This window comes from Phyllobates terribilis, unplaced genomic scaffold, assembly GCF_046119375.1.
Source record: "Phyllobates terribilis strain yellow unplaced genomic scaffold, ASM4611937v1 Scaffold_11__3_contigs__length_659146591, whole genome shotgun sequence".
Taxonomy (NCBI): Eukaryota; Metazoa; Chordata; class Amphibia; order Anura; family Dendrobatidae; genus Phyllobates; species Phyllobates terribilis.
In genome coordinates, this window is record NW_027362771.1 from 343,821,425 (window position 1) to 343,849,375 (window position 27,951).

At 44.7% G+C, this 27,951-nt stretch overlaps 1 protein-coding gene across 2 annotated transcripts in view; it reads right to left on the bottom strand.

Moving 5' to 3' along the window:
• ARID3B (AT-rich interaction domain 3B) overlaps nt 1-27,951 on the bottom strand; it is a 51,184-nt gene that overhangs the window by 19,290 nt on the left and 3,943 nt on the right. The window lies entirely within an intron of this gene.

Below are 27,951 nucleotides of genomic sequence, written 5' to 3' on the forward strand. Positions count from 1 at the left end.
CTAGATTAGGTTAATTGCATTTTTTTTTTAATCTAGTTTTGGTATATCATGTTTTAAGTAAAACTGTTTTTTCTTGGCTACTTCCTGCCTTAGCTTTGCTAAAAATATACTTTGAAACCAAAAAAATCACATGTGCCAGGACTGACATGACAATATTTGATCTAAAAATTAAAGCTTTATTAGGTACAAAATATCCCAACATACAGATAAGCTGGTGAGTGAGCCACTGTAAGATCCCTGATAGTGTAGTAAAAAAAAGGCACAACAATAGGACATGTACATACTAAGTAAGCAATAAGAACCATATAAAGTATACATCGGTGATTAACATCAAGTCACCAAGACAATAACCATAAAATAATGGAGGTTGTAGAAACAAAAATAATGAGTAATAAGGAGCTCAACCACCAAACACTCGACACGTGTTTCACAAATGCTTCATCAGGGGGTAAAAAAAAAAGCATTTGTGAAAGGTGCATCGAATGTTCGGTGGGTAAGCGCCTTATTACTTATATGTTGGTTTTACTTTAATTATCTGTGTCTTTGTCTGTGGGATATACTATGCCTTGCTTTCTAACCTCTATTATATGGTTATAGACTGACTTTATGTTAATCACCAGTATATACTTTATATGCTTCTTATTGCTTACTTTGTACATACATGTCCTATGGTTGGGCCTTTTTTTTAACCATCAGGTTTCCTACAGTGGCTCACCCACCAATTTGTCTGTTGGGATTTTTTGTATGTTTTTAATATTGTGTACCGAATAAAGCTTTAATAATTCTTAAATCAAATAGTCATGATTTCAGTCCTGGCCTATGTGGTTATTTTTTGTTTCTTTATGTCCTTAGTGCCTTTTGGGACAACATACCCTAATCATGGATTCCAAATTTTTGTAATTATTATTTATTTTTTTTTTTTTTAACAGTACCAACAAAAGCTATGCTATTTCAGAAATCTCATGCACACATTTGCTTTTCCTGACTGAATTTGAAAACTGCAGCATGTCAATTCTCTCTGCGTTTTTGCAGCATTTTATTACCAATAGAAAGCAATGAGAAAGTGAAAAACGCTGCAACAAATACAACGGCATATTTTGCTGTGTTTTCAAAGCGTTTCTTAGTGAATAAAACTTTGGTGTGAACATAGCCAAAGTCATGTGCTAGTAACATGTTTTTAGTGCTTTTTCTTTGCGGAAACGCACTAAATGAAAGTGCTTTTTTTTACCTGCGGATTTTCCTCATTCCATTCAAGTCTAAGGGGGAAAATCTAGAAATAAAATGTATAATTTACTGCAAAATAAATTGGCACGTTATAGATTTCAAAGCGTTTACGCTGCATAAAAAAAAGAAAACAGTGGGAATGAGATTTCTGTAAAACCAATTCACTTTGCTGGAACTGTAATAAGCAAAGTGTCAAAAACGCACCAAATTATCATCGAGGGAACTTTGCCTTAGGCTATGTGCACACACTGGAGTATTTGCAGATTTTTGTGCACCAAAAAACAGTGTTGGCAGGACATTTTTATGTGCATTTTTTCAACTATTTGAGGTGAAAAACGCTTCAAAAAGGCAGAAAGAATGGACATGCGGCAGATTTGAAAAAACGCTTTGATGATTCAAATATGCAAGAAAAATATAAAACAGCACGTGCATGAGATTTCTGAAAGCTCATTCACTTTGAAGGTACTGGGAAAAAAAGGCTATGTCCAATATATAAAAATAAATTTGTTACAGAATGTGGAGCAGATTTTTAAATGTACGTTAGTTTCCCTTTTAATGACCTCACTGAATTACTAACAAAAATAAAAAGGATTTCCTTTATTTTTTCACCGATCTAACAGATCTAAGCGGGGATATGACAGCGACAAAAATGAAGCCCGTGTATTCCAAGAAATTTTTAAATTTTTTCTTTGCATTTGTAAATTTGCAGCATATCAATTCCTTAAGCATTTTTCATCCATTCAAATGAAAGACAAAAACGCATAAAAATTCCTAATGTACACAGTGCATTTTCTGCCATCACCTGTGTTTTTCATGTGGAAGTAAAGGATGCAAAAACGCCCTGTGTGAATGTAACCTTAGAATCACAAGATTGGTAATGCATGAACAAACAAAACCTAAAAACACACAACGTACCTTAACATTTGTTCTATTTTCAACAAGCAGGAAACAACAAACAATGGAGATCTATGGGAGAAAAACGCCACAAACTGCCAAACAATGGCCTCACCTACACCATGCTGCTATTGATATAGAAAGAAAAAAAACCTCTGGCCACACAACGCAAAAAAAGAAAAAGAAAACTGGAACAGTAAAAACTACAATGCAAGTGTGGAGTTTAATATTTTCCTATTGACTTACAGCTAAGATGTGAAAGCAGCATTTTTTCTACAGAAAATTTGTTAAGCGTTCCACCGCAGTTCTTGATGCAGTTGTTTTAGGCAAGCTGGAGGAAGGCGCACAAGTCCTTCCTTTATATATCAACTTTCTTTTGAACCCATTATGGATTTGGTTTAAAAAAAAATAAATTATGAAAAAAAGAGTTTTCCAAAAACCAGTGTGACCACTCTTAAAAACTATTTTTGGCCAACTTTTTTTTGTTCTTGGAAAAGTGGATTTTTTTTTGCCAACATTCTGGGACAGGTAAACAATGAATACTATCAAAATAAGGCCAGGGTCACGCCACCGTGTTTTCTCTCATCCGAGAAAATCAGCCAATAAGGCTAATCACACTCTGCTCAGTGTGTGAACCGATTATCTCAGATGAGAAGATGGGGCAAAAAAAAAAATAAATAAATAAAAATGTATCCATCCTCTCCATTCTGTCAGTCCATGAAAATCATACTGCACTCAGATGTCATCCAAGTGCAGTCCAATGTTGTCCACAGACTAATTGACTTGCAAGGCCTAGTGCAATGTGAATATCAGATGCAAAACTTGCATGCTGCATTATTTTCCCTCGTACAGACTGTCAAAGGGAAAAAAAATATTAAGCTTGTGCACAGCCCCATAGAATAACTATTGGTGCAAGAGCAATCCGAAGTTTTGTTAAATCACACTTAGACCGAAAATACAGTTGTCTGCATGAGCCCTAAGGCTACGTTCCCGGGCGTATTTCACAGTCCATATACAGACCGCAATACTCAGGCTGACTGCAGGTCTCCTGACCAGGGTATACAGTTTCATATGTACATATGAGGCTAGAAGTTTGTGTCAGGTGACCTGAAGTAAGGCAGGGCATTGGGTTCTGTATAAAGATCATGAAATATACTTGTTCTTAGAGATTAAGCAAATTATAATTTATTTGATAACAGATAAGCAGAAAAAAACCACAGTAACTGGAAAGAGTGATTACACAAAAGACATCAGGAGATAGTCCTATAGAAAACAGTTAAGAGTTGTTCAATTAGGGTTCCCATTATATCACAGCAATGCCGCCAGACTTGAGAAGGGATCAGCTTTAAATTGCAGCTACTAATCCTCTTTCAGCTCTAGTGCCAGTCAATGGACTGCTGTGTCTACTAAACATTTTGTTCAGCGCTCACCAGTCACTTCCCTTCAGGCATTAACAAACAATTTTATTAGCCCAGTAAAGAGCGATGGGGGCTGGGATAGCTGGACCAAATTTCAGTGCTTGTTTACTGCCTGAAGGAAATGGGGAAATAAAATCACTCCCTACATTCCCTATCCGGATGGGAATTCCAGTGTGAACAAAAGGCTGCACCCTGCCGGCTACCGATCTTATATTACATCGCTCAGCGTCTTACGAGTCTCTCTAGCACGACCCTTGGAACAAAATGGTTTTACTTTTAAAGCAAGTATGATTTAATCAAGAAAAGGGAGTACAGGTTTTTATCCTTTGATTCCCTACAATTGAAATAATGAGGTTGGCAAATCCATGAAGGCTAAGGAGTTATGTGCATAACATCATTATGGTTTTGTATGCAGAGAGGGTTTCTAATGGGGTACTTGGCATCTACTACAGCGCTGAAGGCCTCATATGGAAACATAAGGAGTTTTTTCTTTCGCATATTCCATCATGTCCACACATCCGTACATTGAGTTGCCCACGTGGCTACTATATAAGGCAACTGTATGGCCTCAGTGTATATGGCTCTTTGGATCACAAGTCACACTACTGAGAACACAAATCCATTCCACAATACTAATAATGGTGACTGATGGAAGTGAGAAGGTATTCGCTTCCTTTACTTATCCATGGACATAGAACATGTACATATGACAATGTATGACCACCACATTAGTGGGCAAGCATATGAAAACTAATCTGCCCCTTTCTATATTTACTTGAGTGCTACCATAAAGAATCAGTACTAACCTAGATAAAACGTTTAGGGGAGAACAAACCAAAAACAAAACGTGCGTATAGGTTTATGGGCTGTAAATTAGGTGACTAGTTTAATCTGCAGGATCTGGAAGCCATGCATCTTAACCTCGACACACCCATGCTGATTTCTTTGACCAATCTTTACCTTAATTATCCAGCAATCCCTACAAAACTCCAGTCAGCGATCCTCATTTATTGAGCAAAATCATTGAGTCAGCTTATGGGATTAGACTTTAAACGAGGCTATATACCTTCCCTTCTATATTAGGTGAACAGGGCTGACAATAGAACATCAAAAGGGAGGACCGTGTGTGTTTCGCACCTTAGAGGGTGGTATATTACATGCCGCTAGTGCCATAATGCCACTTGCATCCCACTAAATAAGCATTCAACAAAACTATGAAAGGGAATCAAACAACCTCTCGAACAATAATAAGATGGCATATAAAGAATCTTCTACAAACAGTTCAATGGCAGGCTTAAATATCAGGCCAGGGCTACACACAATTTTTGTAGCACATCAGCATTATTGTTAACTGAAAGGAACTACACCTATTAATTTCTTTGGACTAAAATAGTTAACCATTAAAATTGGCGCAGACATGCTACAGAAAGACTGTGCTTAGGCCAAGTCTGATATTTAAAAAAAAAAAAAAAAAAAAAAAAAGTACAAATCTGCTTTACCCAACCCCAAAAAATAAACCAGAGCCCAAGTCAATGAACCAATTTTCAAAGAATCCAACCAGATCCAATTTTTTTTTTATTACGGGAATTAATAAAATTAGTCTTCATAGTAATTACATTTGTAAAATTCAATAAACATCTTTCATTTAAAAAGAAATTACAAATATCAAAGTGCTTTGGTCATGCATTTCCATCTCAGTACTTGGCTATCTTCATCCACTACTTACACTGCTTTTAACTCTCCCTAGTTTCAGTCTAGTGGGTGGGTTAATGCGAGGGACAGTTTTGGTGATCAGTGGGTTCCTAAACTGTAGGACCCACACAAATCTAACAGTTATTAAATATCCAATGGATAGGTGATAATTTATAAAAAGATTGTCCCCCCCAAAAGTGCATTATTAATGGGTTACATAGTGCTGGAGAGACATTCACTTTCAAAAATAATTTTAAATTCTTATGCAAATGAGGAGGCCTCAGTGCACAGTTATGGCTCATTTGCACATTGGGGGCTTCTGACTGACAGTGCTTGCTTCCCAGAGGGAGTACTGTAAATGCTGCCGGCGTTGTGCGGCGACGCGCGTTTTCCTCTGTTTCCCTTCTTGTGATGCTGCTCACTGCACTTCCGGGTGTTCTAGGTGCAGCGTTAGAGGAAAGGAGTTGGGAGAGAACGAGAGTAGCAGCACACACGCTGGGCAGTCAGTGCTCATTCTGGGAAGCGAGCACTATCAAAGGCCATTTAAAATGTGTTTTGGGGGTGACAAACTCCCGTTAAGATGGAATACCACTAACCTCTTCTGGAGTGGCCCTGCTCCACATACACCCGGTCCAGAATGTGTTTTACAAGCAGCACAGTAACTAACAGTAGAGACCAGAACTAGCTCTGTCTGCGGCTGGTAAAACATTGAGAAAACGCCGTCACTATCTGACAGCAGAATTTAACTTGTAGTGATCTGAGTATCAAGATTGAGGGGTGTCAATAAGTTACGATGCCATCCGAGAGCTGACCAAAGGAACTGTCACCACAATCATATAGGACATCAATTTTATTATATACAGAAACACTTAAAGCGTTTGTCCACTCCCTTTATCAAAATGTTTGGCCTCCATAAAATAATAAAGCCTATACTCCTCTCAGTATGCCGGCGCTGATTGGATGCCGGTGTCACGTCACAACAGCTCAGCAGCCACAAGACCACGAGTGCCGACACCGAGGGAAAGGTGCCATCACGGGAGGTGAGTATAGGCTTTATTATTTTATGGGGGCCAAAGGAGGGACATAATAGGGGTTGTCCATGTAGTGGACAACTTTAAGTATTGCAGTATATGGTAAAAGCGATCAAATGATCACAGGTTCTAGTATCCTTAGGAATGAATAAAAAAATAAATAAAAAAAAATAATAAAAAAAAGGTATTAAAAAAAAACTTTTAAAATAAATTAATAACAGACTGAGCAAGACAAAAGGTTACGTGTAAAAGATGATGTTGATACAAACCTTTTTCTTCTTTTTAAAACAATGTTCTGAATTTTGTTAGCCACTAGTATAAATATACATGTACACATACATATAAAACCTAAAGGAAACAAGAATGCAATGATTGGGAAATCTCTTCTAGTCAAATTTTATTCACAACAGAACATAGAACACGAAACAGAAGGTGAAAATTACTCATTTTGTCCAGTTCATTTGAAGAAAAAAAAAACATTTAAAAACGGATGGCAGCAGCACATCTCAAAAGGGTTTGGAAAGGCCAAGTCTATCATTGTGCAGCGTCCACTCTTCTAAATGTCTGGAAAGTGAGGAGACCAACTGCTGGAGTTTTGGGAGAGAAACATCCCAATCTTGTCTGATGTAGGATTTTATTTCATTTCATAATGAACCAAATGTTTTCTATTGGTGAAAGGTCTGAACTACAAGCGGCCAGTCCATCTCCCGAACTCTCCCGAGAAACCATGATGTTGTGTGAGATGCAGTATGTGGCTTAGTATGGTCTTGCTGAAACATGCAGATTTACACACACAGAATCCCAGTCAGATCATTTTTACTGTAAAATCAAAACCAAAAAGAACAGAATTGCATTTTTAGCTCGCTTGGTTTTTCTTTTTTTACCACCGTTTCTTAGTATATTACGTGGTAAAAAGTCAATCAAAACAAACTCATTCTGTGGTAAAAAAAAAACAATCCTGATAAAAAAAATAAAAAAAAAGCTACGCTTCTTGGAAAAAAAAAAAAAAGAGGGTTGGGGGGTGGGTGTTGGCCAAACTATGAAACATTTAGTCAGGCCACTCTGTGGGACATACAGGGGGGATGAGTTGTGGGGGGGGACCCCGTCTGATTCAACTGTTAGATCAGGCAAAACATAAAAAGTGCTCCAATTCGGTACAGTACCTTAGTAAAGAATCACCAAGCAATAGTTCTAGTAAAGGTACATCTAAACACATAGCATCCTATGTATGTCAGATTTGAGCATCTGGAATCAGAGGCAAACTGAAATACAATAAAGTACCTCTGTGACAGCGCTGTACAAAACTAGGGTTGCAATAAAGCTGTGAGCAGGAGCCCTCAGATGCGACTGAAAACATAAGCTTGAAAAGTAAAAGATTTAAAAAAAAAAAAAAAAGTATCATGAGCTGAAAAAACAGCAAACAAAACCAAAAGAGAAGTGACAAGATCTAAATACACGCCTAGAAATGCATCTAAAGAGGATACAGACATATTTCAGCAGACTGTAGTCAGCTCTATAGGCCCCTCCAGACCATGCATGGGAAACCTGAATTACCAAGGGGCAAAATGTGCAGCAATTCTTTGTAAAAGATCAAAGTCCAGGTTAACATTGCCATTTAACCTTTGATATATTTCTCCAACTTTTCCACATATGATGCAAGATCTAAAGGAAAAAGGAGAAGGTGTCTTATTTTTCCCTTTTTAGCATTTATTTGCCTACTGACAGATCCTTTTAAAGCAGCTTTTGTTTGTGCTGTGTGGAAGCCATCTCTCAGATATGTGATCATTAATGGCCAGAAGAAAATATAGTGCAGAGGATGAAAGAAATCCCATGTCCATCAAGATCAGCGGCCTTTTCTTCGACAACCCCCATTCAATTGATCAAGGCATGAGCTCTAGAGACCCCTCCAATAAATTATTCTAGTCCCATCTGAAGGGCTGTACTAGTTCATTAATATCAGTAATGGTCATTTATGGCTTCAGCACTAGGAACAGGCTACATACTTATTACCAAATATTTTAAGCAGCTTATTTTCATGAAGATATCCTCATCTAAAAGAAAACCCAAATAGAAAATAATTCTTAAAGCACCACTCCAGCATAGTTGTTTTTTTTTCAGCGCTGGAGTGGTGCTTTAAATGTAAGGATGATCTGCATTATTACTATCTAAGCACCGCCCCCTTGGCACAGACTAGAAAAATTAGCACCAAATAAAAAGACCAATATTTCTGAAACTGTATGGAGGATATAAAGAAAAAATGCATGGGAGCAGGAGGAATAAAATAAGGTAAAAAACGAACCACTTGACATGGTGACCGGTCCTATTTAAGGTGTCGTAAGGCATGTGTTTCTTCAGATTCGTACATGTAAATTGGAAGTACAAAATGGGAAAGTATATGGGCCTTTATGGAAGCTCTATTGCGGTTCTGTAGAAAACAGATGTAAACTGGTCATTTGCAAAACCCATAATTTTTCTACTGCATTATATGTGCTAAATCAAGTAAGTTGACAATTTGCAATTTCAACTAGCTGACCTATAATATAGGTTGAAAAAGTAGACTAATGGTGCATTTACAGCATTAGCTAATCAGTGAACTAGATTTTGTAGGGTGATCAGATACATTTTTTCGGTCAGAAGGAGAATCATTGTTATTGGCAACACATCGCTGCCGATAACATACTATATGAGAACAGAACAATTGCATGAGAGATTCTGTGGACCCAATCATTGTTCGTCCGCCAGTGTAAACAGGCCGCTAAAAGAATGCTGAATGACTTGTGTATAGTCGATCGGCACTCATTAATGGAGCACTGACGGATCAAAATTGGCAAGTCTAAATGCACCATAAGGCAATATACTGCTAAATTTAATCTTGCAATGTGATTAATTTTACACACTAATTCTCATAGCAGGAAATCCACAACGCAAAAAACCTATTGATCGTTACTGAAATATAGCAGTGTTTCAACACCTTGTACAGCCGAGGGTGAAATCTTCTGTGATATCCGTAGCACAAATTGACACGCCGTAGATATCAAATCCACAGTTCCTGTCAATGTACACCACAGATTTTCTCCACAATGTGTGGATATGGATTCCACAGGAGAAAATCATAGAATCATAGAATGGTAGAGTTGGAAGGGACCTCCTGGGTCATCTGGTCCAACCCCCTGCTCAAAGCAGGATTCACTAGATCATCTCAGACAGATGTCTGTCCAGCCTCTGTTTGAAGACGTCCATTGAAGGGGAACTCACCACCTCTCGTGGCAGCCTGTTCCACTCATTAATCACCCTAACTGTCAAAAAGTTTTTTCTAATATCTAATCTGTGTCTCCTCCCATTTAGTTTCATCCCATTGCTTCTAGTCTTTCCTTGTGCAAATGAGAATAAAGATGATCCTTCTACAATGTGACAGCCCTTGACATATTTGTAGACAGCTATTAAGTCTCCTCTCAGTCTTCTTTTTTGCAAGCTAAACATTCCCAAATCCTGCAACCGTTCCTCATAGGACATGGTTTGCAGACCAGTCACCATTCTGGTCGCTCTTCTCTGAACTTGCTCCAGTTTGTCGATGTCTTTTTTAAAATGTGGTGCCCAAAACTGTACACAGTATTCCAGATGAGGAATTACATTCAGCCAACTGGAGCATACCATAAGAATGTTTATGTTTCTAATCTATAGACTGCTATAACTCTGATGTGCCTTTTTTTTGGGCCACCTGAAGTTTTGAAAGCCCTCTAAACTACCTACATTTCTAAATGGCAAGTAGGATGAGAGGCAGAAACCCATTTTGCAGGCAAACTATACAATTCCAAATCCACAACAGATCAAGGGAAGTGTGAGATGTTTATAGCAATTAAAGGAGATGAGGACACAGCTGGGATTACCACCATACCACCTGGTCCATCTACTTAGAAAGGATCTCAGATGTCTGGAAATTTCCCAGCCCCCTCTCCTCAATCACCTTCCATTCTGCACCAAACAAGGAATGCACAGTAGTGAGCCACGAGAATATTTACAATTGTACTAATGATAGCAACGCTGTCACATTAAATCTGACATTTATATTAAGTTACAGAGCTGTCGTAGACCACCAGAAGAAGCGTGAAGTAGCACTGGGAGCAGCACAAAACATGGCTCTCCTATTCTTTGTACATGAAGTGTTATAAAAAGAAAAGAAGAAGCACATCCTGGTACAGTAAATGGACGGCAGAAAGAAATCCTAAACACTTAAGCTGGAAACACTTATGGCGTTGTCTTCAGCCGAGGAAAGCCAACGGGAGAAGACAGAAAGAGCATCCAGTGCTTGGGCCTCTTCATTCTAGCAACCATTGGGGGTCTTAGAAATTGTTTTTTGGGGATGTCCAGGTGCTAACAATTCTGAAGGTCACTTACATTATAAACAGACTTGTACATGCAGGCCTAGCAGTCAGCAGAAAATAAAAATGACATGTGACAAGTTGCAGAGAATGTGGTTGAAACAATGAGTGATACGTCACAACTGGCTTCAATGGTAAAATAAAAACTGCACATGCCATACACTTTTCCATCCTATACCCTTGTATGGGCTGATGTATATAGACCTCTGGTCAGCAGAATGGAGCATAAGGGTAACTAGGTTTTTAATGTCATGTAAACAAGGCCTTACGAGTAACACTGGCTAACGATGACAGGTGTCAGTAGTTTCCCCCTTATAACAATGGGCAGTGACTATGCACATAGCAGCCCAGCTCGTTATCGAAAACAGATCAGAAACCCCTCATTCTGGAATTCAGTGGGGATCCAGCTGCTGTATTCACACAGATCACAGGTTTACGAAGTCCAATTCACACTCAAAAGGGTGTCACTGAAAAATCAGTTTAACGCAAGTTGGAGAAAGGTGTTTTTCGGTTGAAAATGAATTGAAATAGGAAGCCGACATTGTGGCCATTTGTAAACACCTCTTTACATAAAGGCGACGTTAATTTCAATATTTGGTCTGTGAAACTTGCTTAAGACCATTTATGTTTTCACATCTCGTGTCCTATACATCATGGACTAGGGTGTGTAATTATCCAAGTAAATCTACCATGCAAAAGGTAAACTCCGTGAAAAATAGGCATAAAAATGCCATGTATCCAAGGTGGGAAAATGCTGCGTTTTTTTCCTGCATGTGTCAGCACCAAAATATGGAATAGTAATCTGAATGGATTATTGCATTTTCCCTTTTTGAAGCAGATTTAAAAGCTTTTTTGATGCGTTATTTTAAATGCATTTTTCCAGAAATCTGAGGGTGGGGTAAACACACAGCGTCTTTGTAAAGGCATAGTGGTTACGAGTTTTCATGTGATCACATCCACTTTGCTAGGCTGGATTCACACATCCGTTTGTCAGTGTCCACGTATGGACTGGCAGCGGGGCCCCTGACCCGGATTTGAGGAGACTGTTGTGTTTGGGTCAGATGTGTAATCGGTATGTGAATAACGGATGTGTTAATCCAGTGCTAAACACAGATTTTCTTAACCCTAAAAAAATTGAAGGGGAAAAAAAAAAAGCCACAGCGATTACGCTACCTGGAAACATGTTCTAAAGCTGGTTTCACATGTGCGAAAGTCCCAGTCCAAGAATCCCAAGTACAGACTGGCCACGTCTTCTGATCCAAACAACAATCTATACATATAATAAGGGCTCAGGAGACCTGCGGCTCTGCCTGCACTTTGCGATCCATACTGAGACCATCAAAGTCAGCCTAACAAACTATACTATGTCGAAAAGTATAAGGAAACCTTTAAAAGTAACAATTACACTGTTCTACATATTTCTAAAAGTTGTCGGGTTCAGTTATGAAATGAGCCATTTCTTAATGACTTTGACCTCCTGAATTCAAATCTGACAATGAAAATTTTTACTTGGCTCGTTTAAGATATCAAAGTTTTCCTAATATTGCTACATATAATTAAAGCATAAATGTTTCAGTACTTTGAATCATTATTTTTGCAAATATAAAGATGCAGAATATTTGTAAATTCTGATATTTTAGAGGAAACTTACTACAAAAAGAACTAAAACATGTCTAAATATTATTGCGAATAAGCAGTTACAGAAATTGCACTACAAAATTTGATCCTCAATTAGTGATAACTCTTTTTTGCTTGTCTCTTGTACTCCTGCATCAGATCATCTCTTACAATTGTCTAACCGTAATCTGCAAGCATTAATGGATTCCATTTTCCTTGATCTCTTTTCTCCATAGCCGCAGTATCCTGGGGAAATCCCAAACCGGGCTCGTCGCTCACTGCCCCATAGTTTGGTAGAAGAAAAAGACTAGATGCGAATATAAGAAATTAATCTTTAAGGACATATTACAGCCAAGATCCTTATATATTTTGGGGAGATTTTCCATCAACTCTTTCTAGTTATCTGCTCTTGAGTTTCTCAAAAAATTAGTTACCACTAATGTGAATGCTACCCATACAGCCTTTTCCTTGCCCTGCAACAAACTGAGAAACTCATCATATTGAAGAAGCTCTCGAATCTGAAGTCCAATAAAAACTCCTTCCTTTATCTTTGCTACACTCAACCTTAGAAATTTATCAATGAGATGCTTAAATTATATTGTATTTTTATCCATTGCCTTTAAAAAGTTCTTCATTAGGCCCAACTGGATATGCAATGGTGATAACAAATGTCGGGAGAGGACAGTCTCTTATTGTAGTGATATTCTCTTGCAGGACTATCCCACTCACACAGAAAGCAGCATTACCTTGTGTATCCACCCCGGAGACCAAGTAAGAGGGCAACCACCTTTAAGTCACCACATAGTGGCCACAAATGTTGGTCATAGTTCAGGTACCTCAGCAACTGTTTCATTTTGTCATACTTTTCTTTCATGTGAACTGCATAACCAACTGGAATTGAAAGTAGCACATTGCCATTATGCAGAAAGACATCTTTTAGGCTCGTTTTGGACGAATCGATGAAGAGCCTCCATTCCTCTAGATCAGACCTGGGCAAAGTGCGGCCCGCGGGCCACATGCGGCCCTCTGGCTGTTCCAGTCCGGCCCGTGGACCAAGACTGCCAAGGGGCTGATAACAGTGGCCCACGGGCCGCACTATGCCCTTCCCAGCTCACACACATGCCGTCACTGCCCGCCGTCACTGCCCGCCCACACGCCGTCACCGCTGTCTCAATCCGCGGTCTCAATCCGCGGTGAATGCATTGGTGGAGGAGGGGCCGCTACCTCGCTCTTCCATCAATCAGCATTAGAAACAGCTGACGCGATGGCGTCAGCCTGTGCACTGCGGAGAGTCAGTGCTTCTCAGACAGGAGCGCCAGGGGAACAGGGAGTGAGGTAAGTATATGCTGGACATAGGGGGGGCTTTAATGATGGACACAGGGGGGGCACTCTCATGCTGGACGAAGGGGGGGCTTTAATGCTGGACGAAGGGGGGGCTTTAATGCTGGACGAAGGGGGGGCTTTAATGCTGGACGAAGGGGGGGCTTTAATGCTGGACGAAGGGGGGGCTTTAATGCTGGACACAGGGGGGGTACTCTCAGGCTGAACACAGGGGGGCTCTCATGCTGGACACAGGGGGGGGCTCTCTCATGCTGGACACAGGGGGGGGCTCTCTCATGCTGGACACAGGGGGGGGCTCTCTCATGCTGGACACAGGGGGGGGCTCTCTCATGCTGGACACAGGGGGGGGCTCTCTCATGCTGGACACAGGGGGGGGCGCTGTCATGCTGGACACAGGGGGGGGCGCTGTCATGCTGGACACAGGGGGGGGCGCTGTCATGCTGGACACAGGGGGGGGCTGTCATGCTGGACACAGGGGGGGGCTGTCATGCTGGACACAGGGGGGGGCTGTCATGCTGGACACAGGGGGGGGCTGTCATGCTGGACACAGGGGGGGGCTGTCAGGCTGGACACAGGGGGGGGCTGTCAGGCTGGACACAGGGGGGGGCTGTCAGGCTGGACACAGGGGGGGGCTGTCAGGCTGGACACAGGGGGGGGCTGTCAGGCTGGACACAGGGGGGGGCTGTCAGGCTGGACACAGGGGGGGGCTGTCAGGCTGGACACAGGGGGGGGCTGTCAGGCTGGACACAGGGGGGGGCTGTCAGGCTGGACACAGGGGGGGGCTGTCAGGCTGGACACAGGGGGGGGCTGTCAGGCTGGACACAGGGGGGGGCTGTCAGGCTGGACACAGGGGGGGGCTGTCAGGCTGGACACAGGGGGGGGCTGTCAGGCTGGACACAGGGGGGGGCTGTCAGGCTGGACACAGGGGGGGGCTGTCAGGCTGGACACAGGGGGGGGCTGTCAGGCTGGACACAGGGGGGGGCTGTCAGGCTGGACACAGGGGGGGGCTGTCAGGCTGGACACAGGGGGGGGCTGTCAGGCTGGACACAGGGGGGGGCTGTCAGGCTGGACACAGGGGGGGGCTGTCAGGCTGGACACAGGGGGGGGCTGTCAGGCTGGACACAGGGGGGGGCTGTCAGGCTGGACACAGGGGGGGGCTGTCAGGCTGGACACAGGGGGGGGCTGTCAGGCTGGACACAGGGGGGGGCTGTCAGGCTGGACACAGGGGGGGGCTGTCAGGCTGGACACAGGGGGGGGCTGTCAGGCTGGACACAGGGGGGGGCTGTCAGGCTGGACACAGGGGGGGGCTGTCAGGCTGGACACAGGGGGGGGCTGTCAGGCTGGACACAGGGGGGGGCTGTCAGGCTGGACACAGGGGGGGGCTGTCAGGCTGGACACAGGGGGGGGCTGTCAGGCTGGACACAGGGGGGGGCTGTCAGGCTGGACACAGGGGGGGGCTGTCAGGCTGGACACAGGGGGGGGCTGTCAGGCTGGACACAGGGGGGGGCTGTCAGGCTGGACACTGGGGAGGGCTGTCAGGCTGGACACTGGGGAGGGCTGTCAGGCTGGACACTGGGGAGGGCTGTCAGGCTGGACACTGGGGAGGGCTGTCAGGCTGGACACTGGGGAGGGCTGTCAGGCTGGACACTGGGGAGGGCTGTCAGGCTGGACACTGGGGAGGGCTGTCAGGCTGGACACTGGGGAGGGCTGTCAGGCTGGACACTGGGGAGGGCTGTCAGGCTGGACACTGGGGAGGGCTGTCAGGCTGGACACTGGGGAGGGCTGTCAGGCTGGACACTGGGGAGGGCTGTCAGGCTGGACACTGGGGAGGGCTGTCAGGCTGGACACTGGGGAGGGCTGTCAGGCTGGACACTGGGGAGGGCTGTCAGGCTGGACACTGGGGAGGGCTGTCAGGCTGGACACTGGGGAGGGCTGTCAGGCTGGACACTGGGGAGGGCTGTCAGGCTGGACACTGGGGAGGGCTGTCAGGCTGGACACTGGGGAGGGCTGTCAGGCTGGACACTGGGGAGGGCTGTCAGGCTGGACACTGGGGAGGGCTGTCAGGCTGGACACTGGGGAGGGCTGTCAGGCTGGACACTGGGGAGGGCTGTCAGGCTGGACACTGGGGAGGGCTGTCAGGCTGGACACTGGGGAGGGCTGTCAGGCTGGACACTGGGGAGGGCTGTCAGGCTGGACACTGGGGAGGGCTGTCAGGCTGGACACTGGGGAGGGCTGTCAGGCTGGACACTGGGGAGGGCTGTCAGGCTGGACACTGGGGAGGGCTGTCAGGCTGGACACTGGGGAGGGCTGTCAGGCTGGACACTGGGGAGGGCTGTCAGGCTGGACACTGGGGAGGGCTGTCAGGCTGGACACTGGGGAGGGCTGTCAGGCTGGACACTGGGGAGGGCTGTCAGGCTGGACACTGGGGAGGGCTGTCAGGCTGGACACTGGGGAGGGCTGTCAGGCTGGACACTGGGGAGGGCTGTCAGGCTGGACACTGGGGAGGGCTGTCAGGCTGGACACTGGGGAGGGCTGTCAGGCTGGACACTGGGGAGGGCTGTCAGGCTGGACACTGGGGAGGGCTGTCAGGCTGGACACTGGGGAGGGCTGTCAGGCTGGACACTGGGGAGGGCTGTCAGGCTGGACACTGGGGAGGGCTGTCAGGCTGGACACTGGGGAGGGCTGTCAGGCTGGACACTGGGGAGGGCTGTCAGGCTGGACACTGGGGAGGGCTGTCAGGCTGGACACTGGGGAGGGCTGTCAGGCTGGACACTGGGGAGGGCTGTCAGGCTGGACACTGGGGAGGGCTGTCAGGCTGGACACTGGGGAGGGCTGTCAGGCTGGACACTGGGGAGGGCTGTCAGGCTGGACACTGGGGAGGGCTGTCAGGCTGGACACTGGGGAGGGCTGTCAGGCTGGACACTGGGGAGGGCTGTCAGGCTGGACACTGGGGAGGGCTGTCAGGCTGGACACTGGGGAGGGCTGTCAGGCTGGACACTGGGGAGGGCTGTCAGGCTGGACACTGGGGAGGGCTGTCAGGCTGGACACTGGGGAGGGCTGTCAGGCTGGACACTGGGGAGGGCTGTCAGGCTGGACACTGGGGAGGGCTGTCAGGCTGGACACTGGGGAGGGCTGTCAGGCTGGACACTGGGGAGGGCTGTCAGGCTGGACACTGGGGAGGGCTGTCAGGCTGGACACTGGGGAGGGCTGTCAGGCTGGACACTGGGGAGGGCTGTCAGGCTGGACACTGGGGAGGGCTGTCAGGCTGGACACTGGGGAGGGCTGTCAGGCTGGACACTGGGGAGGGCTGTCAGGCTGGACACTGGGGAGGGCTGTCAGGCTGGACACTGGGGAGGGCTGTCAGGCTGGACACTGGGGAGGGCTGTCAGGCTGGACACTGGGGAGGGCTGTCAGGCTGGACACTGGGGAGGGCTGTCAGGCTGGACACTGGGGAGGGCTGTCAGGCTGGACACTGGGGAGGGCTGTCAGGCTGGACACTGGGGAGGGCTGTCAGGCTGGACACTGGGGAGGGCTGTCAGGCTGGACACTGGGGAGGGCTGTCAGGCTGGACACTGGGGAGGGCTGTCAGGCTGGACACTGGGGAGGGCTGTCAGGCTGGACACTGGGGAGGGCTGTCAGGCTGGACACTGGGGAGGGCTGTCAGGCTGGACACTGGGGAGGGCTGTCAGGCTGGACACTGGGGAGGGCTGTCAGGCTGGACACTGGGGAGGGCTGTCAGGCTGGACACTGGGGAGGGCTGTCAGGCTGGACACTGGGGAGGGCTGTCAGGCTGGACACTGGGGAGGGCTGTCAGGCTGGACACTGGGGAGGGCTGTCAGGCTGGACACTGGGGAGGGCTGTCAGGCTGGACACTGGGGAGGGCTGTCAGGCTGGACACTGGGGAGGGCTGTCAGGCTGGACACTGGGGAGGGCTGTCAGGCTGGACACTGGGGAGGGCTGTCAGGCTGGACACTGGGGAGGGCTGTCAGGCTGGACACTGGGGAGGGCTGTCAGGCTGGACACTGGGGAGGGCTGTCAGGCTGGACACTGGGGAGGGCTGTCAGGCTGGACACTGGGGAGGGCTGTCAGGCTGGACACTGGGGAGGGCTGTCAGGCTGGAGACACTGGGGGGCTCTCATGCTGGACAATAAGGAGGGCTGTCATGCTGGACACAGGGGTGCTCTCATACTGGAAACTGGGGGGCTTTAATGCTGGGCACTGGGAGGCTTTAATGCTGGACACTAAGGAGGGCTGTCATACTGGACACTGGGGAGGGCTGTCATGCTGGACACTGGGGAGGGCTGTCATGCTGGACACTGGGGAGGGCTGTCATGCTGGACACTGGGGAGGCTCTTGGGCTCTCATACTGGACATGAGGGGGCTGTGTGAGGCTCATGCTGGACATGAGGGGTCTGTGTGGGGCTCATGCTGGACACGGGAGGGATGTGTGGGGCTCATGCTGGCCACGGGGGGGCTGTGTGAGGCTCATGCTGGACACGGGGGGGCTGTGTGGGGCTCATGCTGGACACAGTGGGGCTGTGTGGGGATCATGCTGGACACGGGTTGGCTGTGTGGGGCTCATGCTGAACACGGGCGGGGCTGTGTGGGGCTCATGCTGAACATGGGGGGGCTGTGTGGGGCTCATGCTGAACATGGGGGGCTGTGTGGGACTCATAATGGACATGGGGGGCTGTGTAGGGCTCATGCTGTATATAGAGAGGCTGTGTGGGGGCTCAAGCTGTATATAGGGGGATGTCAGCACACTTAATTCTGCTCAATATTAAGTTACACAATTCATATTTATGTAATCATTAATAATAATAATTAGAATTAATATGTTAATATTAATATTGAGCAGAATTAATTTCAGCCTATTGGTTCGGCCCTCCCCAACAGTCACAGTCTCTCATGTGGCCCCTCGGGAAAATTAATTGCCCACCCCTGCTCTAGATTATGACTTCTCTGCAGAGCTTCCATCAAACTGTTGATGTTCTTGCATGCCACAAGATCGCCCTCCATGAAAAGTATTGGACAAGATCTTCATCACGGTTGCGGAACAAAGAAATCTGAACATCGCCCACTAGGAGATTCCACTGCTGTAGCCTGGAACCTAAGAGCTCAGCTTTACTCTTGGGCAGATCCAAATCTCTAACAAGATCATTCAGTTCACTTTGAGTTATAAGGTGTGGTTCAGTTGAGGTTGCTGACAGAAAGTCTGGGTCGTGAAAGGAAGACGCTTCATGACACCAAGCGCCCTCTTTCTCACTTGACTCGACACAAAAGGTTTCTGGTGCTTATGGAACCAGCAGTTCTTCTAAATGTGGCACTGGGCGTATTGCAGATGGAATTTATGGATACTGTAAAGTCCACTTCTTCCTTGAAAAGCCTTTCCTAATGGGGGGGGAACCATGCAGAAATAGCAATTGATAGTGTGATCAGTTGGCTCTCCCCAGATTCCTGGGACTTCAAAAGGCATAGATTGCCTCTTCCCATGCAACCACTGGGTAAGAGGTGATGCACATCTATTGCAGCAAATGTATGGAGCCCAACTCTTGTCCTGATCTCATTCTGCAGCCAAACTAAAGGTTGTAGGCTTTCCTTATCATGGTAATCAAGTTTCGCCTTTGACGCAAAAGTGACTTCTCGGAATATGTAGCAAAAACTACCACTTTGTTAATGCTAGAACGAGGCTTATCTGAAGAAACATAGAAATATGTCAATTTGCCAAGAAACTAAGCTAAGAAATCCTAAAACTGTATAACTTACACACAGAGCATTTATAAAAGTAGGTGATGCAACTGTTCATTTTTTTTCAGGTGCTTCCACTGCAACTGTTTAGTCTTGAGCTTTTTACTCACTTATATGGCACCATTAATTTCACAGAACTTTATAGACCTAATTTTCACTGTACCTATTGTCTCTAATCTAAATTCCCTATCAGTCCGTCTTGGGAGTGTGGGAGGAAACCCATGCAAACAATTTAAGTCAATGATAAGGCTCATAAGATGCCTGGAAATCTTAGCACTTTGACAGTGTTTTGCCTTGAAAAACTTCCAGTGGTTTCTTCATTGTTCAATGGAGTTTAAACACCATCTGGAAAATGATATTTAGAAAAAGACACCTTAAAAACTCAGGTTAAAGAAAAAAGCTATCCGGAAACAACCAAAAAACTGACACTTTAGGAAAAGATGGCTTTTTTCCTAAAGAGTCTTCCTCTTACAAAACTAAGGGTGTTTGCTGGATTGAAAAATACATTTGTGAATGATCCACTTCTGGCCTTGACTAGAAAAAAAAAAACAGCATTGAAAACTACAATTGTGATTCTGGCCTAAGAATACCTCTAAACCAGGGGTCTCAAACACGCGGCCCCTGAGGCTGCTTTATGCGGCCCGCAGTCACAGACCCCTTGACGATCCCGACCAGGTCCAGGAGGAGCCGCCAACAGCAGCGCTGAATTGCCACACAGAGACCGTTTCCCAGCACTGCATTTTCAATGTCAGCCGCCGGCCAATCAGAGGCCAGCAGCTGATATCTGCGTGTCGGCGCAGCGAGTATGACGTCATTGCCATATGCAGATGCCAGCTGCTGGCCTCTGATTGGCCGGCGGCTGACATTGAAAATGCAGTGCTGGGAAACAGTCTCTGTGTGGCAATTCAGCGCTGCTGTCGGCGGCTCCTCCTGGACCAGGTCGGGATCGTCAAGGGGTCGGACTCTGTGGTGCCTGCGGGCCACATCTGCAGGAAGGCCGCCGAAGGAACGGAGGACAGGTGAGAATCATCTTTTTTTTTTTCTATTTTATGTGTGTGAAGAACAGCACAGGGGGCACAGAGCCACAACATGGGGACCTGGATGGGGCACAGAGCCACAACATGGGGACCTGGATGGGGCACAGAGCCACAACATGGGGACCTGGATGGGGCACAGAGCCACAACATGGGGACCTGGAAGGGGCACATAGCCACAAGATGGGGACCTGGATGGGGCACATAGCCACAAGATGGGGACCTGGATGGGGCACATAGCCACAAGATGGGGACCTGGATGGGGCACATAGCCACAAGATGGGGACCTGGATGGGGCACATAGCCACAAGATGGGGACCTGGATGGGGCACATAGCCACAAGATGGGGACCTGGATGGGGCACATAGCCACAAGATGGGGACCTGGATGGGGCACATAGCCACAAGATGGGGACCTGGATGGGGCACATAGCCACAAGATGGGGACCTGGATGGGGCACATAGCCACAAGATGGGGACCTGGATGGGGCACATAGCCACAAGATGGGGACCTGGATGGGGCACATAGCCACAAGATGGGGACCTGGATGGGGCACATAGCCACAAGATGGGGACCTGGATGGGGCACATAGCCACAAGATGGGGACCTGGATGGGGCACATAGCCACAAGATGGGGACCTGGATGGGGCACATAGCCACAAGATGGGGACCTGGATGGGGCACATAGCCACAAGATGGGGACCTGGATGGGGCACATAGCCACAAGATGGGGACCTGGATGGGGCACATAGCCACAAGATGGGGACCTGGATGGGGCACATAGCCACAAGATGGGGACCTGGATGGGGCACATAGCCACAAGATGGGGACCTGGATGGGGCACATAGCCACAAGATGGGGACCTGGATGGGGCACATAGCCACAAGATGGGGACCTGGATGGGGCACATAGCCACAAGATGGGGACCTGGATGGGGCACATAGCCACAAGATGGGGACCTGGATGGGGCACATAGCCACAAGATGGGGACCTGGATGGGGCACATAGCCACAAGATGGGGACCTGGATGGGGCACATAGCCACAAGATGGGGACCTGGATGGGGCACATAGCCACAAGATGGGGACCTGGATGGGGCACATAGCCACAAGATGGGGACCTGGATGGGGCACATAGCCACAAGATGGGGACCTGGATGGGGCACATAGCCACAAGATGGGGACCTGGATGGGGCACATAGCCACAAGATGGGGACCTGGATGGGGCACATAGCCACAAGATGGGGACCTGGATGGGGCACATAGCCACAAGATGGGGACCTGGATGGGGCACATAGCCACAAGATGGGGACCTGGATGGGGCACATAGCCACAAGATGGGGACCTGGATGGGGCACATAGCCACAGGATGGGGACCTGGATGGGGCACATAGCCACAGGATGGGGACCTGGATGGGGCACATAGCCCCAAGATGGGGACCTGGATGAGGCACATTAGTACAAGATGGGCGCCAGGATGGGGAACGTTGCCACAGGATGGGGACCTGGATGGGGCACATAGCCACAGGATGGGGACCTGGATGGGGCACATTAGTACAAGATGGGGACTTGGATGGGGAACATTACTACAAGATGTTTTCCATTATTACTATATGATGCTAATTGTAAGACAATATTACTGTATGTGGCCAATTGGGGGAAATAAAATTGTAAAAAAAATAAAAAATAAAATAAAGCATGAAAAAATATTGGGCACTAAAAATGCTGTTTTATATGTAAACTAAAGTAAACACAAAAAAGTGCACGTTTATTATCGCCACATCCATAATGACCCATGCCATAAAAAACACGGCAAAAATGTTCAAAAGGTGTATACAAAAAAAATGGTATCACTAAAAATGTCACATTGAACAAAGAATGCGGCCCCCCAAATTCAAATTTTTTCCATGTGCGGCCCATATACCCAGCCGAGTTTGAGACCCCTGCTCTAAACAATGTAAACTGAGCTGAAAATAACTTGCCAATGATTTCAATGTGAATCCACTATACAATGTCCTATGAACATTTGCAGGTAATCCACACAGAATGTGGATGAGGCAACATCTCATTTACCGTACTTTTGCTTGTGCTGTGAAAAGCTATAATTTAGGGTTAGTAAAAAAGCAAAAAAATTGTTACAGAAAGAAAGATAATCCACCCAATAGTACATTCCACTAAAATCACTTTATGGACAAATTGATGTGTCTAATTCATCAAGCAATTTCCACATGTTTACTCACATAAAGCCTCTTGAAATGTCACAAAATTTTGTTTAAAAAAAAAAAAAAAAGTGATTTTTGGAGTTCTTAAATCATCTATCAACTTTCAAACAGAGGGCAGGGATTAGCAAAAATGGAGTAACAAACAGCCAGCCAAAATGTACCGACTGGAGCACATTTCTTATATTGATTGGGCACCAGCTAAAACATGCATCAAATGAATGAAAAAGTATTTTTAAATCACTACAAAGTTGATTTGTGTTCTCTGCAATTTGGGGCCAAGGTCCAAAAGAGAAGCAAATCCCTGTTGTTCAGGCCTCATTCAGACATTGGTTTTTCATTCATCGAACACATGCCCATTATATTTTATAGGGCTGTTAATGTCCTTTTTTTCCCCCCATTAAATCCACACAAAAAAAAAAATGGAGATTTTTTGATCTGATTTGCAGATCAAACTCACTCATTTAAATCAATAGGTCTGTGAAAATCATACAAACCGAACACGGATGCTATTTGTCATACAAGAGCAGTCTGTTTTTTTTACTATTCAATAGATAGGGGAAGCATGGAATTGTTTTGGGATACAAGAAACACATACCACACTGTTTAAAATAAACACAGACAAAGATGGATGAAAATCGGGTCTAACACAATGATGAAAGGTTTTTCTTGTATGCAAAAAAACATCTGAATTTCTATAATAGGACTTAAGGCATGTGCAAAGGGAGTCCATTTGCAGAGTTTTCAAAGTAGAATTTAGAGTTTCCAAATAGTTTCTGCTACATACCCTTAGGCTAGTTCTATATACACACGTTGCGTTTTTTTCTGCAAATTAAAAGCTACTTTTTACTATACCAGCAAAAGCTATGAGATTTCAGAAATCTCACGCACAGGCTTTTTTTTTTCCCTTTTTGGGGAGGTGGGGTTTCTGACTGAAATTGTAATCTGTAGCATGTTAATACTTTCAGGGTTTATTCACCTAGAGAAAGCAATGAGAAAGTGAAAAAATGTTGCAACAAACGTTTTCGTGGTAGTTTTGGTGAATAAAAGAAACTTTATCAAACATGTACTGTAGACAAAGCACACGGTATCTGCACACAAAAAGATGCCAAAAAAAACAAAAAAAAAAACACGAGTTTTTACTGCAGAAAAAAGAAAACGCAGCAAAGATGCTGTGTGCGAAAGTACCCTTAATGTACCTGTGCTACAGACATTAAAAAATAATAAATAAATTAATATATATATATATATATATATATATATATATTCCGCTACTAGAATTCTACAATTTCTGTAGTTGTGTGTTAAGATCACACCCTCTCAGATGTTTTATTCTTACAGGTTTTCATTGACTTACATGTTGAGCTTTAACTTATAGTAAATGCACTTTAACAGGCAGTACATTGGTTTACATGCACCAGCCACTATACATAATGACGGCAGCTAATCAGCCTTTTGATGAGCAACATCCACCCTTGTCAGAGATCAGAGGTCAAGCCATCCCTGTTGTCCCTTCACTTGTCCTACAATCATCTCCCCTCCTCCCAGACACAATGCCTTGAAAATTACTAACATCTTCATGCCTCAAACACAAAGTCCCAAGTGGTTCAGCAGCTGCACCCCCCTGGGAATCAAGGAGCAAATGCACTAGTCATAAACTATATTTGGCCAAAAGCCTGGAAATTAGAAGGTATAGCCAACTAAGAGCTTATGACGACCATCCCATAGGTAATTAACAGAGACAATGTCTGCTGAAATCTTCTGCAGGCTGGATACTATAAGCAATGTCACCTTTCTAGTATAACACCGTTTATTCTGGTTACCATTATCATTAAAAGGCAAAATTCAAACATCCATGTTTCTCGGCCTGGAAGCAAGGCCTGGCCATGGGTCTCCTGACCCTCCCTAACGCAACAGCCTCAAAAGGCATGTATGCTTATATACCCAAGACAGCGGTGAAACCGGACAAAACCGTAATCGTGGTAAGGACTTCTGCATAAGGTTTTATGACTAACAAAAAGAGCAACTATGTTTCAGTTAAGAAAAAAAAGTAGCGTCTGTTAACATTCTCTGCAGTTATTCTTTCCTCTAAAATGATTAAAAACTATGCCAAAACCCAAATGACCCCAGAATGGAGTCCTCCGGTACCAATGGTGTCTGCCATATAAAAGATGCAGCAAAGCGCAACTGTAGTGTGAATAGAGCAACGCATTTTATCCTAAAATATTTTTAACATTCACCTCCAGTATTTTCATACGTGTCGTGAAGGAAACTAAACCTGAGAAATTCTTAAAGGCGGAAACCCTTATAAGGCCACGTGCATATGTGGGGTTTTTGCAGCATTTTTTTTGCTGCATTTTTTTTTTTGCAGAAAAGTAGATGCATTTTACAGTAGAATCAAAATCTATGAGATTTCAGAAATCTCACACACTTGTCTTGCTTTTTTGTCTTGCTTTTTCCTTAAAAGTTGTAAGTTTCTTCTTTTACCAGTCTGCAGCATGTCAATTCTTTTTTCCCATAAAAAGCAATTAGAAAATTCAAAAACGAAGCAAAAAAATGTAAACCGGTATTGCTGTGCTTTTCAGTGAATAAAAATAACTTTATTAAACATGTACTGTAGACAAATCACTCAATCCACACAAAATAAACGGCAAATAGCTGTGTTTTATACACATTTTTAGTGCAGAAAAAAAACATAACCTAAACGTTAATGTGTTTAACAAGTATCAGACAACTTTTAAAGTATCATTGTCAAGGAGTTACATTTTGCAACTTGTACAGATGCACCTTAAATTACAAAATTCTAATGTCAAAGTGGAAAATGTGAACGTATGCCAAGTTTCCAGTCCACTGCCAGGAATAGTTAGCTTGGTAGATTTATAAAAAAAATAAATAAAAAGGAGCATGCTGAATTGCAAATGACATTTTTTGTGTGTATAAGTGAGATAGAGATGTGTGTGGGTATATATAAATACAAGCATATGGATAGTATATTTCAGGATCTGACGAAACAGCAATCTTCTGGGAGGTCAGAAGAGATGGTTTTGAAATAAGAAGTAAAACCAGATTGTATGAAAGCATGGAGAATTATGTGCTGCGGTGGCCAGTTGGTCAGGCTAAACTGGTCTCTCAATCCATTTAAAGTGTCTAGGGGTTGCATACCCAACATGTGGCAGCTTGTAATGAAGGAGGAGTAGATAATAAATACCAAAACTTAACCCCTCATTTACCATTTTTTCTTCAATAAAGCAAGCACACAAAGGATTGCCCATTCCTTCAAAATAGATTCCCTTTGAAAAGAAAACAGTTTGCATTGCACAGTTCCTACAATGATGATTAATCCGAGCACAGCATGAAGTGACCTCCGCAGTTAAACACATGATATTGGCACGACAGAATTTCATTATCTGGAAGCGTATAGTGAAAACAAGGAGTGGAATCCATTTTACTAGGTACACAGCATATTAATGCAAGTATTTGGCAAAGAATAATGACAAAGGACAACACAGATTGAGCTACTTTAACTTGTCACATCACAGCTTTATTAGGAACAGTGATGAGATCTGCGCATAACTTGTGTACAGCTTTTCTCAAATACATATGTACTATAACTAAAATGTTGTCCTCAATGTATGATAAATCTATGAGGCCTTTACTGCTGGGACATAATCAATTACTAGAGCAGGGAACCAGAGTACATGTGGCCCCACCGATCTTGTGGTGAGAAGGTAAAAGGGACACAGGACCCCGATTATAAAACTCTTCAACAGTGGTTCAAAATACTCTTGAGATGTAAAAGTAATAGTTCTGAATAAACAACAACCAAATAGGTTGATCAGGACTGGTATAAACCTGTGCAGCTCAGCACTAATGAAAATTTAGATATAGATTTCACCCACTTTGCCTACATCTATAAAGTTCCTTAACTTCATAACTTTTCTCCTAAGTAGACCACATCTTGGCATAACATATTAGGAGATCCCTCCCAATGACTACACAGGAATCTGCCTTTACCATATGGTAGTGCTTACCATTAAAAGGATTTCCATTTCAAGAGGATGTCACTGTTGGGGGGGGGGGGATGTAGTATTCCAGGATATCATCATACAGAACTATAAAAATATATTACTTTTAACAACCACTTTGTTACTATAAGATAGATTCAACAAACCCTTTAGGGCAACCAACTACTCCTTTACAACATTTATCTCCATTGTTAAGGAAGATTACCATTTGAGAATAGGTCTAGTGCTATTTCATTATACAGCTTCAGGGGAAATTCAAATGCAGTAGATTGGTTACAGAAAGATCTGCTTCATACATGTGAATGGTGTTATATCAGCTGCACGCCTCTATCCCCTTATGGAGCATATTCCCTTCACATAGCCATATAGTGGGTGTCCCACATTTACAACTTGTCACCTATTTGTCTGATTGCTGTTGGTTCTACTGCTGGGACCCCCATTGATTACAAGAACAAGGACCAGTGGATAGGTGAAACATTGTAACTGTTGAACAACCCCTTCTAATTAAAGAAAAAAAAAAGCTTCATGCAGGCATGGAGGGGGGAGGCTGGTGGGCTAGGGTGAGGGATGGCAGTGGCTAAGGCGCCATCAAATTTTAGATCTACTGCCGACACAGAAGAGAAATGTGTAATATGTGCTGCCGGTAGAACTTTTCATTTTATCCACAGAGTACCAGAAATGACACTTTTGGGTAATGAAAGACAACTACTATAGCTTGCATTTTAGTCATCCCTGACCTTGTGAACTACAAGTCGGCCACAATGGGTCATCTTCTGAAGATGAATGCATTTATAAAGTACAGTATGTCTAAAACAACTCAGTTTACCAATAATGGTATTCAATGTTACAATGCAACATACAAAAAAAATAAATAAACACTACAAACAAATAACATTTTGTAAGTATAGTTAATCTAGGTGTTGTGATGTTAAGTCCAATGAGATTTTATGAAACGAAATTAAAATGCATATGTTAAATAGATGTCATAATATTCTTTCTGAGCTATTCCACCCAGCATGCCAGACACCTTTGCTGTGAAAATAAAGAGTCGGACATGCCTAATCGTCATCCGTCTCCCCATTCAGGACAGAGTGCCACCATACACATTATAAGAACAGCCATTCCTGCCAGCATTATTCTAATTAATATAGCCAAACTACTAGTCCCAATGTTGTGCTAACCTACATAATGCAGAAGAGTAGCCAGTTGGAAGGGAGTAAATTATGACCGAGATCAGACTACAGAAGAATACTTTGGAGTCTGTAACTGTGAAAATACTTAGCTTTACATTGGAGCTGCAAACAGTTGGAAGTTTCTAATCCAGGTTGTTT